Consider the following 19915-nt stretch of genomic DNA (forward strand, 5'->3'; position numbering starts at 1 on the left):
ACGCATCTCCTTCCTGAGCGGTATTACGGCTGTGTGGTCCCATAGTGTTTATACTTGCGTACTATTGTTTGTACAGATGAACGTGATACCTTCAGACGTTTGGAAATTGCTCCCAAGGATGAACCAGACTTGTGGAGGTCTACAATGTTTTTCTGAGGTCTTGGCTGATTTATTTTGAGAGGCACTGAGTTTGAAGGTAGGCCTTGAAATACATCCACAGGTACACCTCCATTTGACTCAAATTATGTCAATTAGCCTATCAGAAGCTTCTAAAGCCATGACATCATTTTCTGGAATTTTCCAAGCTGTTTAAAGGCACAGTCATCTTAGTGTATGTAAACTTCTGACCCCCTGGAATTGTGATACAGTGAATTATATGTGAAATAATCTGTCTCTAAACAATTGTTGGAAAAATGACTTGTGTCATGCACAAAGTAGATGTCCTAACCGACTTGCCAAAACTATAGTTTGTTAACAAGAAATTTGTGGAGTGGTTGAAAAATGAGTTTTAATGACTCCAACCTAAGTGTACTCAACATACACAACCAATCACCATGCCACCATCATCTTCTCTGTCCAATCAGGACATCCTGTCAGCGTTCCGTGTGATGTATAAGAACTGTGACAGCGTGGTGGACAAGCATGACATCAGAGAGCAGTATGACAGTCTGGGCCTGGTCACCAAGGAGAGGGAGTACCAGCGCCTGCTGCAGCTGCTGGGCCTCCAGCCTGGAGCCAAACTCAACTACCCAGAGTTCTTCACCCTCGTTCCAACCAATGGCAAGACCCGCAGGCAGCATTTCAAGCCAGCCAATGGGTGTAGAGTCTTGTGGAAGTGTGTGTGTGTGAAGTTAGACGGGATTCATATGTAAATGTAGCGGAGATGTTTCTGTGTGTGTTCTTGATGCTGTTCAAACAGGCCAGACCAACTGCATGACCACCTGGTGTCCAACGCACGCCACAGATGGACTGCTATGTCAAAGGTCAGTCTGGTTTAACTCATACCTCTATCCTGAAGCTCAAGTCTCAAAGAGGATCATGTGTATGTTAACATGTGAGATGAACCCCATCATAGGTGATCTTGCCTACTCCAGGTGATTTGTCGCTTTGATGAAGATGGTCAGGGTCTGGTCGATCAAGAAGGACCTCAGGAGTCTCCTCTATACCTACGACCTCCCCATCAGTCCTGATGAGTTGGAGGAACTGTGGGCCAGGTGAGCGATATTAGAGAGCTGTAGAGCACCACATCCCAGTCCTAACTTGAGATCTGTTTTGTGTAAATCATTCAACGATATCAATGCGGAGCTGGGATTTGTCCAAACACTGTTCCACTGACAGGTATGATGGAGAAGGGCAAGGCTCCCTCGCCTGTGCTGCGTTCCTAGAGAAGCTGGGCGTGGATCCACAGGAAGTGGGACATGCGAGGAAGGAAGCAGACACCACCCCCATACATGGTCTCCCTGCAGGGGCTACGCTGCAGGACGTTGAGTGAGTGGAGAGTGATTAACTAAATTAATTTGTGCAATTACTAATTTAATTCAATAGAATACGCTTCTAGAGTTAAGCATCCGTCTGAGCTTTGGTCAAAGAACTGATCAATAATAACTCTGTGTGTGTGCTGTTTATTTGACCATCCAGGTGCGTGGTGCAGGGTAACTGTGAGGGGTTGAGCAGTGCTCTGAACCGCCTGGATAAGAAGAGAGAGGGCCTAGTCAGGGTGGAGGACCTACAGAGTCTGCTCCAGAGATACAACTGTCCCCTACACAGACACCTGCTCACCCACCTCCTACACACGTAAATAACTCTCATTATAAAGACCTCTCCTTTCCTTCATATAGCTAACACACCTTAATAATGATCAGACTGGGTTATAATAAATCTATCTTTGTCGTCGTCCTGGAAAAATCTTGTATCTCATTTTTTGCCGATGTTATTTAAACAAAATAATAGCACACAGATTGTTATGTGAACGTTTCATGACTCTAGGACTAATAAAAGTAATGTCTTGTGAACTACAGTGGCAAGAAAAAGTATGTGAACCCTTTGAAATTACCTGGATTTCTGCATAAATTTGTCAGAAAATTTGATCTTATCTTCATCTAAGTCACAACAATAGACAAACATAGTGCGCTTAAACTAATAACACACAAATTATTGTATTTTTCTTGTCTTTAAAAACACTCACAAAATGTGAGTTTTGCTATTCACAAGAAGCATTGCCTGATGTGAACCATGCCTCGAACAAAAGAGATCTCAGAAGACCTAAGATTAAGAATTGTTGACTTGCATAAAGCTGGAAAGGGTTTCAAAAGTATCTCTAAAAGCCTCGTCTATAAATGGAGAAAGTTCAGCACTGTTGCTACCATCCCTAGAAGTGGCCGTCCTGCAAAGATGATTGCAAGAGCACAGCGCAGAATGCTCAATGAGGTTAAGAAGAATCGTGTGTCAGCTAAAGACATACAGAAATCTCTGTAACATGCTAACATCTCTGTTGGCGAGTCTACGATACGTTAAACACTAAACAAGAATGGTGTTCATGGGAGGACATCACAGAAGAAGCCATTGCTGTCCAAATAAAACATTGACGCACATCTGAAGTTTGCAGAAGTGCACCTGGATGTTCCACAGCGCTTCTGGCAAAATATTCTGTGGACAGATGAAACTACAGTTGAGTTGTTTGGAAGGAACACACAACACTATGTGTGTATGGAGAAAAAGAGGTACAGCACACCAACAATCAAATCTCATCCCAACTGTAAAGTATGGTGGAGGGAGCATCATGGTTTGGGGCTGCTTTGCTGCCTCAGGGCCTGGACAGCTTGCTATCATAGACAGGAAAATGTATGAACATTTTGCAGGAGAATGTAAGGCTATCTGTCCACCAATTGAAGCTCAACAGAAGTTGGGTGATGCAACATGACTACGACCCAAAACACAGAAGTAAATCAACAACAGAATGGCTTCAACAGAAGAAAATACACCTCTGGACTGGCCCAGTCAGAGTCCTGACCTCAACCTGATTTAAAATGCTGTGGCATGACCTGGAGAGCAGTTCACACCAGACATCTTAAGAATATTGTTGAACTGAAACAGTTTTGTAAAGATGAATGGTCCAAAATTCCTCCTGACCGTTGTGCAGGTCTGATCCGCAACTACAGAAAACGTTTGGTTGAGGTTATTGCTGCCAAACGAGGGTCAACCAGTTATTAAATCCAAGGGTTCACATACTTTCCCCACCCTACACTGTGAATGTTTACGCGGTGTGTTCAATAAAGACATGAAAACGTATAATTGTTTGTGTGTTATTAGTATAAGCAGACTGTGTTTGTCTATTGTTGTGACTTAGATGAAGATCAGATCACATTTTATGACCAATTTATGCAGAAATCCAGGTAACCAAAGGGTTCACATACGTTTTCTTGCCACTGTAGATCTGAAAACAAACCCTTTTTCATTCCCTGAAAAGTTTTTTTCCCAGGAAGCAGACACATTTACTGATGTTGAATACTGTTGAAGAGATGTTGAACTTATGTTGAGTACTGTTGAACTGATGATGAGTACTGTTGAACTGATGTTAAGTACTGTTAAACTGATGTTGAGTACTGTTGAACTGATGTTGAACTGATGTTGAGTACTGTTGAACTGATGTTGAACTGATGTTGAGTACTGTAGAACTGATGTTGAGTACTGTAGAACTGATGTTGAGTACTGTTGAACTGATGTTGAGTACTGTTGAACTGATGTTGAACGGATGTTGAGTACTGTTGAACTGATGTTGAGTACTGTTGAACTGATGTTGAACTGATGTTGAGTACTGTTGAACGGATGTTGAGTACTGTTGAACTGATGTTGAGTACTGTTGAACTGATGTTGAACTGATGTTGAGTACTGTTGAACTGATGTGGAACGGATGTTGAGTACTGTTGAACTGATGTTGAGTACTGTTGAACTGATGTTGAGTACTGTTGAACTGATGTTGAACTGATGTTGAGTACTGTTGAACTGATGTTGAACTGATGTTGAGTACTGTTGAACTGATGTTGAACGGATGTTGAGTACTGTTGAACGGATGTTGAGTACTGTTGAACTGATGTTGAGTACTGTTGAACTGATGTTGAGTACTGTTGAACTGATGTTGAACGGATGTGGAGTACTGTTGAACTGATGTTGAACTGATATTAGTAACTGCTGAATACTTAAACACTTCTGCCTCCTCTATATTTTAGACTCAAGGTTCCAATGGACAGTGAGGACAGGAAGTTGCATTATGTGAACTTCCTGAAGGCGTTTGACCACAGGACAGGGAAGGGAACTGGTCACCACATTGATGGATATACTCCACAAGGTTAGGCCTCTCCCAACACTCTATCCCTCTTCTTCCCTGGCTCTCATTGTGAAGGCCTCTTACACTGTAAAACATCAACAACATATACAGTTAACGTCAATTTGTTTTAGCTACTTACAGTAATAAACAATTTAAATTGTAACAAATGAACTGTGCTTTTTAATATGTATTAAAACTGAGGAAGGTCCTTTCTACTTGCGTAAGCTCAGACATGCTCTCATCTGGTCAGCCACACCTACTCCTACTTACCTGTCTCTCCGTCTGGTCTCGCAGGCCTTCTCTGCCTTACAGGAGTGGGAACGGGCGGTCACCCCTTTGGAGTTCCGGCGGGTGCTGGACCATTTTTGTGCCTGCCTCTCGGACCCCCAGTTCAGATTCCTGCTCGACAGAATGAAGCTGAACTGGGAGAACCACACGGTGTACTGGAGAGACTTCCTCAACCAGTTCGACCTATGCAACCTTGACGTGTGTGTTTGGGTCTGTGTGTGGGGGGGTCCGTACTCTGTGTTTATACGTAGGCCTTAGCATGTGCATTATGCATCTGTTTGTATGTGTGTGTGTGTGTGTGCACACCCCTGAGGATTGGTTAGACAGAGTGGGTAAGGCAGGATTCCCCACCCAACCCCAGCCTCTGCCAATCAGTGAGAAAGGTGTCTCCGCCCGCCTGTACACCATCACCAAGGAGAGGGTGTACTTGGACCACACCCATAACGACACCATCTCCAAAGAGGACTTCAGAATGATGTGTGACCGCCATTTCATGAGGCTCACCCGTGACCAGGTAACCTGACAGGGTGTAGTCTCAGTAGGCTCATACAGTATAGCTTCTTACATTTTTTATTTATTTAAGCTCTTACAAAAAAAAAAAATACTTGGCACAATTCAATTCTACTCTATCAATGGGTTGTCATGCAGAAACAACAGGAATAGGCATACGTGCGTGTGTGTAAATTAGATTCTTTCATTTTTTTATGCATTTACCAGCCAAGATCTCCTTTGTTTTTAATTATTGCAATCAAAAACAAATTTGTATGTGTTGATAATTATTGACTACTTATTGAGAACGTTAGTCATCTGTGAAGTTCATTAAGCTTGTGTGTAAATGTGAGGGTGTGTGTATGTGTGAATATCAGTTTGAAAATGTGGGGTATGATGTGTATGTGTGTGTACTAAACGTGTAATTCCTCTCGCTCCACAGTTTGAGAGGGTGTGGGAGAAGCTGCCAGTGAATGTGCTGGGGGATCTGGAGTACAGGGAGTTCCTGAAGGACGCCAGTGGACATCTGACCCATGAAATCCGCATCACCATCATCCCCTGGGCTCATAGATATGATGACACCATCACCACCATCCCCTGGGCTCATAGATATGATGTCACCATCACCACCATCCCCTGGCCCCATAGATAGGTCATCATCCCCACTAGCTCTACAGAGGCCAAAGACTACAGGCAGCAACCTCCAACGCTCAAAGGTACAGGATCTCTCTATACATGATGCTTATCAGTTTACATATCTATCTCCATCTTTGTATTTGATAGTCCACTAGGCAGGTAGCCTAGTGGTTAGAGCGTTGGGCCAGTAACCGAAAAGTTGCTAGATCAAATACCTGAGCTGACAAGGTAAACATCGGTCGTTCTGCCCCTGAACAAGGCAGTTAACCCACTGTTCCTAGGCCGTCATTGTAAATAAGAATTCAATGTCTCAACGTCAGTGTGACCCAGAAGGAGCTAGATCGACTGGCTGTAAAGTTCGACATGAGGGACAGTGTCATATCCTGACTTCCTACATCACTTCCTCCTCAAATTCAAACCGCCAGCGGTCAGACAGCCCTTTGAGCGGCCCAAACTACCTCTCCCCACTACACCGGTATTGTACACCCCTGTTTAACTACCTATCCCCACTACACCGGTACTGTACACCCGTTTAACTACCTCTCCCCACTACACCGGTACCGTACACCCCAGTTTAACTACCTCTCCCCACTACACCGGTACCGTACACCCGTTTAACTACCTCTCCCCACTACACCGGTATTGTACACCCCAGTTTAACTACCTCTCCCCACTACACCGGTACCGTACACCCCTGTTTAACTACCTCTCCCCACTACACCGGTACTGTACACCCGTTTAACTACCTCTCCCCACTACACCAGTATTGTACACGCGTTTAACTACCTCTCCCCACTACACCGGTACCGTACACCCCTGTTTAACTACCTCTCCCCACCACACCGGTACCGTACACCCCAGTTTAACTACCTCTCCCCACTACACCAGTATTGTACACGCGTTTAACTACCTCTCCCCACTACACCGGTACCGTACACCCCTGTTTAACTACCTCTCCCCACTACACCGGTACTGTACACCCCAGTTTAACTACCTATCCCTACTACACCGGTATTGTACACCCCTGTTTAACTACTTCTCCCCACTACACCGGTACTGTACACCCCAGTTTAACTACCTCTCCCCACTACACCGGTACCGTACACCCCTGTTTAACTACCTCTCCCCATTACACCGGTACTGTACACCCGTTTAACTACCTCTCCCCACTACACCGGTACCGTACACCCCAGTTTAACTACCGCTCCCCACTACACCAGTATTGTACACCCCAGTTTAACTACCTCTCCCCACTACACCGGTATTGTACACCCCTGTTTAACTACCTATCCCTACTACACCGGTATTGTACACCCCTGTTTAACTACCTCTCCCCACTACACCGGTATTGTACACCCCTGTTTAACTACCTATCCCTACTACACCGGTATTGTACACCCCTGTTTAACTACCTACCCCTACTACACCGGTATTGTACACCCCAGTTTAACTACCTATCCCTACTACACCGGTATTGTACACCCCTGTTTAACTACCTCTCCCCACTACACCGGTACCGTACACCCCTGTTTAACTACCTACCCCTACTACACCGGTATTGTACACCCCAGTTTAACTACCTATCCCTACTACACCGGTATTGTACACCCCTGTTTAACTACCTACCCCTACTACACCGGTATTGTACACCCCTGTTTAACTACCTACCCATACTACACCGGTATTGTACACCCCAGTTTAACTACCTATCCCTACTACACCGGTATATTGTACACCCCTGTTTAACTACCTATCCCTACTACACCGGTATTGTACACCCCTGTTTAACTACCTATCCCTACTACACCGGTATTGTACACCCCTGTTTAACTACCTCTCCCCACTACACCGGTACCGTACACCCCTGCTTAACTACCTACCCCTACTACACCGGTATTGTACACCCCAGTTTAACTACCTATCCCTACTACACCGGTATTGTACACCCCTGTTTGACTACCTACCCCTACTACACCGGTATTGTACACCCCAGTTTAACTACCTATCCCTACTACACCGGTATATTGTACACCCCTGTTTAACTACCTATCCCTACTACACCGGTATTGTACACCCCTGTTTAACTACCTATCCCTACTACACCGGTATTGTACACCCCTGTTTAACTACCTATCCCTACTACACCGGTATATTGTACACCCCTGTTTAACTACCTATCCCTACTACACCGGTATTGTACACCCCTGTTTAACTACCTATCCCTACTACACCGGTATTGTACACCCCTGTTTAACTACCTATCCCTACTACACCGGTACCGTACACCCCTGTTTAACTACCTATCCCTACTACACCGGTATTGTACACCCGTTTTACTACCTATCCCTACTACACCGGTATTGTACACCCCTGTTTAACTACCTACCCCTACTACACCGGTATTGTACACCCCTGTTTAACTACCTATCCCTACTACACCGGTATTGTACACCCCTGTTTAACTACCTATCCCTACTACACCGGTATTGTACACCCCTGTTTAACTACCTATCCCTACTACACCGGTATTGTACACCCCTGTTTAACTACCTACCCCTACTACACCGGTATTGTACACCCCTGTTTAACTACCTACCCCTACTACACCGGTATTGTACACCCCAGTTTAACTACCTATCCCTACTACACCGGTATATTGTACACCCCTGTTTAACTACCTATCCCTACTACACCGGTATTGTACACCCCTGTTTAACTACCTATCCCTACTACACCGGTATTGTACACCCCTGTTTAACTACCTATCCCTACTACACCGGTATTGTACACCCCTGTTTAACTACCTATCCCTACTACACCGGTATTGTACACCCCTGTTTAACTACCTATCCCTACTACACTGGTATTGTACACCCCTGTTTTACTACCTATCCCTACTACACCGGTATTGTACACCCCTGTTTAACTACCTACCCCTACTACAAAGGTATTGTACACCCCTGTTTAACTACCTATCCCTACTACACCGGTATTGTACACCCCTGTTTAACTACCTACCCCTACTACACCGGTATTGTACACCCCTGTTTAACTACCTACCCCTACTACACCGGTATTGTACACCCCTGTTTAACTACCTACCCCTACTACACCGGTATTGTACACCCCTGTTTAACTACCTATCCCCACTACACCGGTATTGTACACCCCTGTTTAACTACCTATCCCCACTACACCGGTATTGTACACCCCTGTTTAACTACCTATCCCCACTACACCGGTATTGTACACCCCTGTTTAACTACCTATCCCCACTACACCGGTATTGTACACCCCTGTTTAACTACCTACCCCTACTACACCGGTATTGTACACCCCAGTTTAACTACCTATCCCTACTACACCGGTATTGTACACCCCTGTTTAACTACCTATCCCTACTACACCGGTATTGTACACCCCTGTTTAACTACCTATCCCTACTACACCGGTATTGTACACCCCTGTTTAACTACCTCTCCCCACTACACCGGTACCGTACACCCCTGCTTAACTACCTACCCCTACTACACCGGTATTGTACACCCCAGTTTAACTACCTATCCCTACTACACCGGTATTGTACACCCCTGTTTAACTACCTACCCCTACTACACCGGTATTGTACACCCCAGTTTAACTACCTATCCCTACTACACCGGTATATTGTACACCCCTGTTTAACTACCTATCCCTACTACACCGGTATTGTACACCCCTGTTTAACTACCTATCCCTACTACACCGGTATTGTACACCCCTGTTTAACTACCTATCCCTACTACACCGGTATATTGTACACCCCTGTTTAACTACCTATCCCTACTACACCGGTATTGTACACCCCTGTTTAACTACCTATCCCTACTACACCGGTATTGTACACCCCTGTTTAACTACCTATCCCTACTACACCGGTACCGTACACCCCTGTTTAACTACCTATCCCTACTACACCGGTATTGTACACCCGTTTTACTACCTATCCCTACTACACCGGTATTGTACACCCCTGTTTAACTACCTACCCCTACTACAAAGGTATTGTACACCCCTGTTTAACTACCTATCCCTACTACACCGGTATTGTACACCCCTGTTTAACTACCTATCCCCACTACACCGGTATTGTACACACCTGTTTAACTACCTATCCCCACTACACCGGTATTGTACACCCCTGTTTAACTACCTATCCCCACTACACCGGTATTGTACACCCCTGTTTAACTACCTACCCCTACTACACCGGTATTGTACACCCCTGTTTAACTACCTATCCCTACTACACCGGTATTGTACACCCCTGTTTAACTACCTATCCCTACTACACCGGTATTGTACACCCCTGTTTAACTACCTATCCCTACTACACCGGTATATTGTACACCCCTGTTTAACTACCTATCCCCACTACACCGGTATTGTACACCCCTGTTTAACTACCTATCCCCACTACACCGGTATTGTACACCCCTGTTTAACTACCTACCCCTACTACACCGGTATTGTACACCCCTGTTTAACTACCTATCCCCACTACACCGGTATTGTACACCCCAGTTTAACTACCTATCCCTACTACACCGGTATATTGTACACCCCTGTTTAACTACCTATCCCTACTACACCGGTATTGTACACCCCTGTTTAACTACCTATCCCTACTACACCGGTATTGTACACCCCTGTTTAACTACCTATCCCTACTACACTGGTATTGTACACCCCTGTTTAACTACCTATCCCTACTACACCGGTATTGTACACCCGTTTTACTACCTATCCCTACTACACCGGTATTGTACACCCCTGTTTAACTACCTACCCCTACTACAAAGGTATTGTACACCCCTGTTTAACTACCTATCCCTACTACACCGGTATTGTACACCCCTGTTTAACTACCTATCCCCACTACACCGGTATTGTACACACCTGTTTAACTACCTATCCCCACTACACCGGTATTGTACACCCCTGTTTAACTACCTATCCCCACTACACCGGTATTGTACACCCCTGTTTAACTACCTACCCCTACTACACCGGTATTGTACACCCCTGTTTAACTACCTATCCCTACTACACCGGTATTGTACACCCCTGTTTAACTACCTACCCCTACTACACCGGTATTGTACACCCCTGTTTAACTACCTACCCCTACTACACCGGTATTGTACACCCCTGTTTAACTACCTACCCCTACTACACCGGTATTGTACACCCCAGGTTAACTACCTATCCCTACTACACCGGTATATTGTACACCCCTGTTTAACTACCTATCCCTACTACACCGGTATTGTACACCCCTGTTTAACTACCTATCCCTACTACACCGGTATTGTACACCCCTGTTTAACTACCTATCCCTACTACACCGGTATATTATACACCCCTGTTTAACTACCTATCCCTACTACACCGGTATTGTACACCCCTGTTTAACTACCTACCCCTACTACACCGGTATTGTACACCCCTGTTTAACTACCTACCCCTACTACACCGGTATTGTACACCCCTGTTTAACTACCTACCCCTACTACACCGGTATTGTACACCCCAGGTTAACTACCTATCCCTACTACACCGGTATATTGTACACCCCTGTTTAACTACCTATCCCTACTACACCGGTATTGTACACCCCTGTTTAACTACCTATCCCTACTACACCGGTATTGTACACCCCTGTTTAACTACCTATCCCTACTACACCGGTATATTATACACCCCTGTTTAACTACCTATCCCTACTACACCGGTATTGTACACCCCTGTTTAACTACCTATCCCTACTACACCGGTATTGTACACCTCTGTTTAACTACCTATCCCTACTACACTGGTATTGTACACCCCTGTTTTACTACCTATCCCTACTACACCGGTATTGTACACCCCTGTTTAACTACCTACCCCTACTACAAAGGTATTGTACACCCCTGTTTAACTACCTATCCCTACTACACCGGTATTGTACACCCCTGTTTAACTACCTATCCCCACTACACCGGTATTGTACACCCCTGTTTAACTACCTATCCCCACTACACCGGTATTGTACACCCCTGTTTAACTACCTATCCCCACTACACCGGTATTGTACACCCCTGTTTAACTACCTATCCCCACTACACCGGTATTGTACACCCCTGTTTAACTACCTATCCCCACTACACCGGTATTGTACACCCCTGTTTAACTACCTACCCCTACTACACCGGTATTGTACACCCCAGTTTAACTACCTATCCCTACTACACCGGTATTGTACACCCCTGTTTAACTACCTATCCCTACTACACCGGTATATTGTACACCCCTGTTTAACTACCTACCCCTACTACACCGGTATTGTACACCCCTGTTTAACTACCTATCCCTACTACACCGGTATTGTACACCCCTGTTTAACTACCTATCCCTAATACACCGGTATTGTACACCCCTGTTTAACTACCTATCCCTACTACACCGGTATTGTACACCCCTGTTTAACTACCTATCCCTACTACACCGGTATTGTACACCCCTGTTTAACTACCTATCCCTACTACACCGGTATTGTACACCCCTGTTTAACTACCTATCCCTACTACACCGGTACCGTACACCCCTGTTTAACTACCTATCCCTACTACACCGGTATTGTACACCCGTTTTACTACCTATCCCTACTACACCGGTATTGTACACCCCTGTTTAACTACCTACCCCTACTACAAAGGTATTGTACACCCCTGTTTAACTACCTATCCCTACTACACCGGTATTGTACACCCCTGTTTAACTACCTATCCCCACTACACCGGTATTGTACACCCCTGTTTAACTACCTATCCCCACTACACCGGTATTGTACACCCCTGTTTAACTACCTATCCCCACTACACCGGTATTGTACACCCCTGTTTAACTACCTATCCCCACTACACCGGTATTGTACACCCCTGTTTAACTACCTACCCCTACTACACCGGTATTGTACACCCCAGTTTAACTACCTATCCCTACTACACCGGTATTGTACACCCCTGTTTAACTACCTATCCCTACTACACCGGTATTGTACACCCCTGTTTAACTACCTATCCCTACTACACCGGTATTGTACACCCCTGTTTAACTACCTCTCCCCACTACACCGGTACCGTACACCCCTGCTTAACTACCTACCCCTACTACACCGGTATTGTACACCCCAGTTTAACTACCTATCCCTACTACACCGGTATTGTACACCCCTGTTTAACTACCTATCCCTACTACACCGGTATTGTACACCCCTGTTTAACTACCTATCCCTACTACACCGGTATATTGTACACCCCTGTTTAACTACCTATCCCTACTACACCGGTATTGTACACCCCTGTTTAACTACCTATCCCTACTACACCGGTATTGTACACCCCTGTTTAACTACCTATCCCTACTACACCGGTACCGTACACCCCTGTTTAACTACCTATCCCTACTACACCGGTATTGTACACCCGTTTTACTACCTATCCCTACTACACCGGTATTGTACACCCCTGTTTAACTACCTACCCCTACTACAAAGGTATTGTACACCCCTGTTTAACTACCTATCCCTACTACACCGGTATTGTACACCCCTGTCTAACTACCTATCCCCACTACACCGGTATTGTACACACCTGTTTAACTACCTATCCCCACTACACCGGTATTGTACACCCCTGTTTAACTACCTATCCCCACTACACCGGTATTGTACACCCCTGTTTAACTACCTACCCCTACTACACCGGTATTGTACACCCCTGTTTAACTACCTATCCCTACTACACCGGTATTGTACACCCCTGTTTAACTACCTACCCCTACTACACCGGTATTGTACACCCCTGTTTAACTACCTACCCCTACTACACCGGTATTGTACACCCCTGTTTAACTACCTACCCCTACTACACCGGTATTGTACACCCCAGTTTAACTACCTATCCCTACTACACCGGTATATTGTACACCCCTGTTTAACTACCTACCCCTACTACACCGGTATTGTACACCCCTGTTTAACTACCTATCCCTACTACACCGGTATTGTACACCCCTGTTTAACTACCTATCCCTACTACACCGGTATATTGTACACCCCTGTTTAACTACCTATCCCTACTACACCGGTATTGTACACCCCTGTTTAACTACCTATCCCTACTACACCGGTATTGTACACCCCTGTTTAACTACCTATCCCTACTACACTGGTATTGTACACCCCTGTTTTACTACCTATCCCTACTACACCGGTATTGTACACCCCTGTTTAACTACCTACCCCTACTACAAAGGTATTGTACACCCCTGTTTAACTACCTATCCCTACTACACCGGTATTGTACACCCCTGTTTAACTACCTATCCCCACTACACCGGTATTGTACACCCCTGTTTAACTACCTATCCCCACTACACCGGTATTGTACACCCCTGTTTAACTACCTATCCCCACTACACCGGTATTGTACACCCCTGTTTAACTACCTATCCCCACTACACCGGTATTGTACACCCCTGTTTAACTACCTATCCCCACTACACCGGTATTGTACACCCCTGTTTAACTACCTACCCCTACTACACCGGTATTGTACACCCCAGTTTAACTACCTATCCCTACTACACCGGTATTGTACACCCCTGTTTAACTACCTATCCCTACTACACCGGTATATTGTACACCCCTGTTTAACTACCTACCCCTACTACACCGGTATTGTACACCCCTGTTTAACTACCTATCCCTACTACACCGGTATTGTACACCCCTGTTTAACTACCTATCCCTAATACACCGGTATTGTACACCCCTGTTTAACTACCTATCCCTACTACATCGGTATTGTACACCCCTGTTTAACTACCTATCCCTACTACACCGGTATTGTACACCCCTGTTTAACTACCTATCCCTACTACACCGGTATTGTACACCCCTGTTTAACTACCTATCCCCACTACACCGGTATTGTACACCCCTGTTTAACTACCTATCCCCACTACACCGGTATTGTACACCCCTGTTTAACTACCTATCCCTACTACACCGGTATTGTACACCCCTGTTTAACTACCTATCCCCACTACACCGGTATTGTACACCCCTGTTTAACTACCTATCCCTACTACACCGGTATTGTACACCCCTGTTTAACTACCTATCCCTACTACACCGGTATTGTACACCCCTGTTTAACTACCTATCCCTACTACACCGGTATTGTACACCCCTGTTTAACTACCTATCCCTACTACACCGGTATTGTACACCCCTGTTTAACTACCTATCCCTACTACACCGGTATTGTACACCCCTGTTTAACTACCTATCCCTACTACACCGGTACCGTACACCCCAGTTTAACTACCTATCCCTACTACACCGGTATTGTACACCCCTGTTTAACTACCTATCCCTACTACACCGGTATTGTACACCCCTGTTTAACTACCTATCCCTACTACACCGGTATTGTACACCCCTGATTAACTACCTATCCCTACTACACCGGTATTGTACACCCCTGTTTAACTACCTATCCCTACTACACCGGTATTGTACACCCCTGATTAACTACCTATCCCTACTACACCGGTATTGTACACCCCTGTTTAACTACCTATCCCTACTACACCGGTATTGTACACCCCTGTTTAACTACCTATCCCCACTACACCGGTATTGTACACCCCTGTTTAACTACCTATCCCCACTACACCGGTATTGTACACCCCTGTTTAACTACCTATCCCCACTACACCGGTATTGTACACCCCTGTTTAACTACCTATCCCCACTACACCGGTATTGTACACCCCTGTTTAACTACCTATCCCCACTACACCGGTATTGTACACCCCTGTTTAACTACCTATCCCCACTACACCGGTATTGTACACCCCTGTTTAACTACCTATCCCTACTACACCGGTATTGTACACCCCTGTTTAACTACCTATCCCTACTACACCGGTATTGTACACCCCTGTTTAACTACCTACCCCTACTACACCGGTATTGTACACCCCTGTTTAACTACCTATCCCTACTACACCGGTATTGTACACCCCTGTTTAACTACCTATCCCTACTACACCGGTATTGTACACCCCTGTTTAACTACCTATCCCTACTACACCGGTATTGTACACCCCTGTTTAACTACCTATCCCTACTACACCGGTATTGTACACCCTGTTTAACTACCTATCCCTACTACACCGGTACCGTACACCCCTGTTTAACTACCTATCCCTACTACACCGGTATTGTACACCCCTGTTTAACTACCTATCCCTACTACACCGGTATTGTACACCCCTGTTTAACTACCTATCCCTACTACACCGGTATTGTACACCCCTGTTTAACTACCTATCCCTACTACACCGGTATTGTACACCCCTGTTTAACTACCTATCCCTACTACACCGGTACCGTACACCCCTGTTTAACTACCTATCCCTACTACACCGGTATTGTACACCCCTGATTAACTACCTATCCCTACTACACCGGTATTGTACACCCCTGTTTAACTACCTATCCCTACTACACCGGTATTGTACACCCCTGTTTAACTACCTATCCCTACTACACCGGTATTGTACACCCCTGATTAACTACCTATCCCTACTACACCGGTATTGTACACCCCTGTTTAACTACCTATCCCTACTACACCGGTATTGTACACCCCTGATTAACTACCTATCCCTACTACACCGGTATTGTACACCCCAGTTTAACTACCTATCCCTACTACACCGGTATTGTACACCCCAGTTTAACTACCTATCCCTACTACACCGGTATTGTACACCCCAGTTTAACTACCTATCCCTACTACACCGGTATTGTACACCCCAGTTTAACTACCTATCCCTACTACACCGGTATTGTACACCCCTGTTTAACTACCTATCCCTACTACACCGGTATTGTACACCCCAGTTTAACTACCTATCCCTACTACACCGGTATTGTACACCCCAGTTTAACTACCTATCCCTACTACACCGGTATTGTACACCCCAGTTTAACTACCTATCCCTACTACACCGGTATTGTACACCCCTGTTTAACTACCTATCCCTACTACACCGGTATTGTACACCCCTGTTTAACTACCTATCCCTACTACACCGGTACCGTACACCCCAGTTTAACTACCTATCCCTACTACACCGGTATTGTACACCCCTGTTTAACTACCTATCCCTACTACACCGGTATTGTACACCCCTGTTTAACTACCTATCCCTACTACACCGGTATTGTACACCCCAGTTTAACTACCTATCCCTACTACACCGGTATTGTACACCCCAGTTTAACTACCTATCCCTACTACACCGGTATTGTACACCCCTGTTTAACTACCTATCCCTACTACACCGGTATTGTACACCCCTGTTTAACTACCTATCCCTACTACACCGGTACCGTACACCCCAGTTTAACTACCTATCCCTACTACACCGGTATTGTACACCCCAGTTTAACTACCTATCCCTACTACACCGGTATTGTACACCCCTGTTTAACTACCTATCCCTACTACACCGGTATTGTACACCCCTGTTTAACTACCTATCCCTACTACACCGGTATTGTACACCCCTGTTTAACTACCTACCCCTACTACACCGGTATTGTACACCCCAGTTTAACTACCTATCCCTACTACACCGGTATTGTACACCCCTGTTTAACTACCTATCCCTACTACACCGGTATTGTACACCCCTGTTTAACTACCTATCCCTACTACACCGGTATTGTACACCCCTGTTTAACTACCTACCCCTACTACACCGGTACCGTACACCCCTGTTTAACTACCTACCCCTACTACACCGGTATTGTACACCCCTGTTTAACTACCTACCCCTACTACACCGGTATTGTACACCCCTGTTTAACTACCTACCCCTACTACACCGGTATTGTACACCCCTGTTTAACTACCTACCCCTACTACACCGGTATTGTACACCCCTGTTTAACTACCTACCCCTACTACACCGGTATTGTACACCCCTGTTTAACTACCTACCCCTACTACACCGGTAGTGGGGATAGGTAGTTAAACAGGGGTGTACAATACCGGTGTAGTGGGGAGAGAGAGAAAACAGATATTTTATCTTCCTCTTTTGTCATACTACTCTTTTCTCTTTCTCTGGTCCGTTGTTGGCTCATTAACTGTCCCTTTTTCTGGGGACGGTGTCCGGGGAGTGGGTATGTAAAGTAAAACGAGGGGGGGGTGGTGGTGGGTTTCCAGACTGTGTATACTCAGTGGGGACCTCTCCCACCCTCGGGCTCTCTGCTGTCTCCTTGACAACCATATTCGTCAAGTTTGGTGATTTGTGTGCTTTTGGCACAATGAGGTATGTTAATAAAAGCTTAGAAAATTGACACGCGGGTGGCCAGGTTGGAGAAGATCCCCGCCCAATGGGCTACTAAACATTAGCAGTAAGCAGGGCCCCAGTGGGTGAGAGCTTGTCTGGCAACCTGCGAGCTGCAAATCATCCAAACCCCCTCTCGTACTGGCTTTGGTTCACAATTATAACCCTCATTATCTACTAACCAAACCAACCATCTGTGTGATAAATCACAGACCTAGCCTGACAACTCACACTAAATGATTCTGCTGCTGCTCTGTTGTCTGCCACATACTTTAGTCTGAGACTGCCATCATTCAAGTCGTTTGTGGTGACGAGGATCGCCTCTAACCAATCAAACTGTACCCATGTGTGTTCCAGACAGCCCAGAATGTGTTTGCATTCGGTGAAGAGTCGGGGAGGTACTCAGATCCAGACTCATTGCGGAGAGGAAACTAACGTCCGTGGGTGTGGCGTAGCATTTGGCCGGAGCAAGGAGTCTGGGTAGCCAGGCAACCAGAGACCCCTTTTGTGCTTAATGCTGGAACGGTCTTTCAGAACAAGTTCATAGAACTGCTACTTTACTGAGTTAAACTCATCATTTCATGTGTACAAAATAGCAACATGATTGGAATGATTACATCCATGCAATGGTCTTTAGGTGTTTGTTAACTCTGCTCTGTCCTCTCTGGTCTTCTACGGTCCCGATGCGGTCTGGTTGTGGTTCCCTTGCGGTCCAGGTGAGTGTGGATGTTTTCAGTAGACAGTGTGTGGAAGCCATGCTGAGGCTCTATGACCCGGTACAGCAGTTCTGGCGCTCCATGAGGCAAAACTTTGTTACCTTCGACCACAACCGCAGTGGCAAAATCTCCATCAAGGAATTCAGAAAGGTATACGGTAGTCCAACAATCTACTGTTTGACCATTATTTAAAAAGCTGTTGACTAATAACACATCACACACGTGACAATCAGACACACACACAGCAGATAATCCTGATTGTGTATTTCTACAGGTGCTAAGGCAGTTCAGTGAACCTATCCGAGGAGGAATTCTTCCACCTCACCTCTTTCTTTGACAAGAACACTACGGGAAGATTCCCTACAATGAGTTCCTACACTGACCTCTAACTATGGCCCTACTGTAGGCTCCTGTGAAGGTTTAGCTAGTTATCACTGATAAATCAGTCCATATTGATCGCTATAATTTTACTGCACCACTGAGTGAAGGAGGAATACACAGAATTATTACAAAATCATGTCATATAAATTAAAACATATAAAGTGATGTATTATCAAAAATATATATTGTTGAGGGTTTTCTCCCAATATCTTCCCCTGGCATTTCTACAGCTTTTTCTCCCTCTAGCATACCGATTTATCTCTCTGCTGTATGACTTTATGATACTGATTGCTTTCCGAACCAAACCCAACCAAATAAAGTGCTTTTGGATGATGTACGGATGCTGCTACACGCAGGGGACTGTCTTTGTTCTCATCTGACGGGAAACGAAATGGATGACAAGGAGAAGGAGAGGGCATTTGTCATTCATGAGATAGACGACATCACTGTTGCAAGACAGAACCCAGAGAGAGAGAGATATCATTATTTAAATAATCTACAGAAAGATGGAGAGAGTGAGAAACGGAAGGGGGCAATGGAGATGGAGTGTGAGACCATGGAAAGATAGACAAAGAGAGAGAGGGAGGGATGGATAGAAGGAAAATAAAGAGAGAGATGAGATGGG

General features: G+C 45.4%; 1 long non-coding RNA gene across 1 annotated transcript; it reads left to right on the plus strand.

Moving 5' to 3' along the window:
* Window positions 1-1644: 1644 nt before the first annotated feature.
* LOC129865243 (uncharacterized) lies at window positions 1645-19625 on the plus strand. Its single transcript, XR_008761334.1, has 6 exons — window positions 1645-1794; window positions 4227-4345; window positions 4619-5126; window positions 5544-5817; window positions 18551-19059; window positions 19184-19625. It is a non-coding gene; the product is annotated as an uncharacterized LOC129865243 (long non-coding RNA).
* The last annotated feature ends 290 nt before the right edge of the window (window positions 19626-19915 follow it).

Source organism: Salvelinus fontinalis, chromosome 11, assembly GCF_029448725.1.
Source record: "Salvelinus fontinalis isolate EN_2023a chromosome 11, ASM2944872v1, whole genome shotgun sequence".
NCBI lineage: Eukaryota > Metazoa > Chordata > Actinopteri > Salmoniformes > Salmonidae > Salvelinus > Salvelinus fontinalis.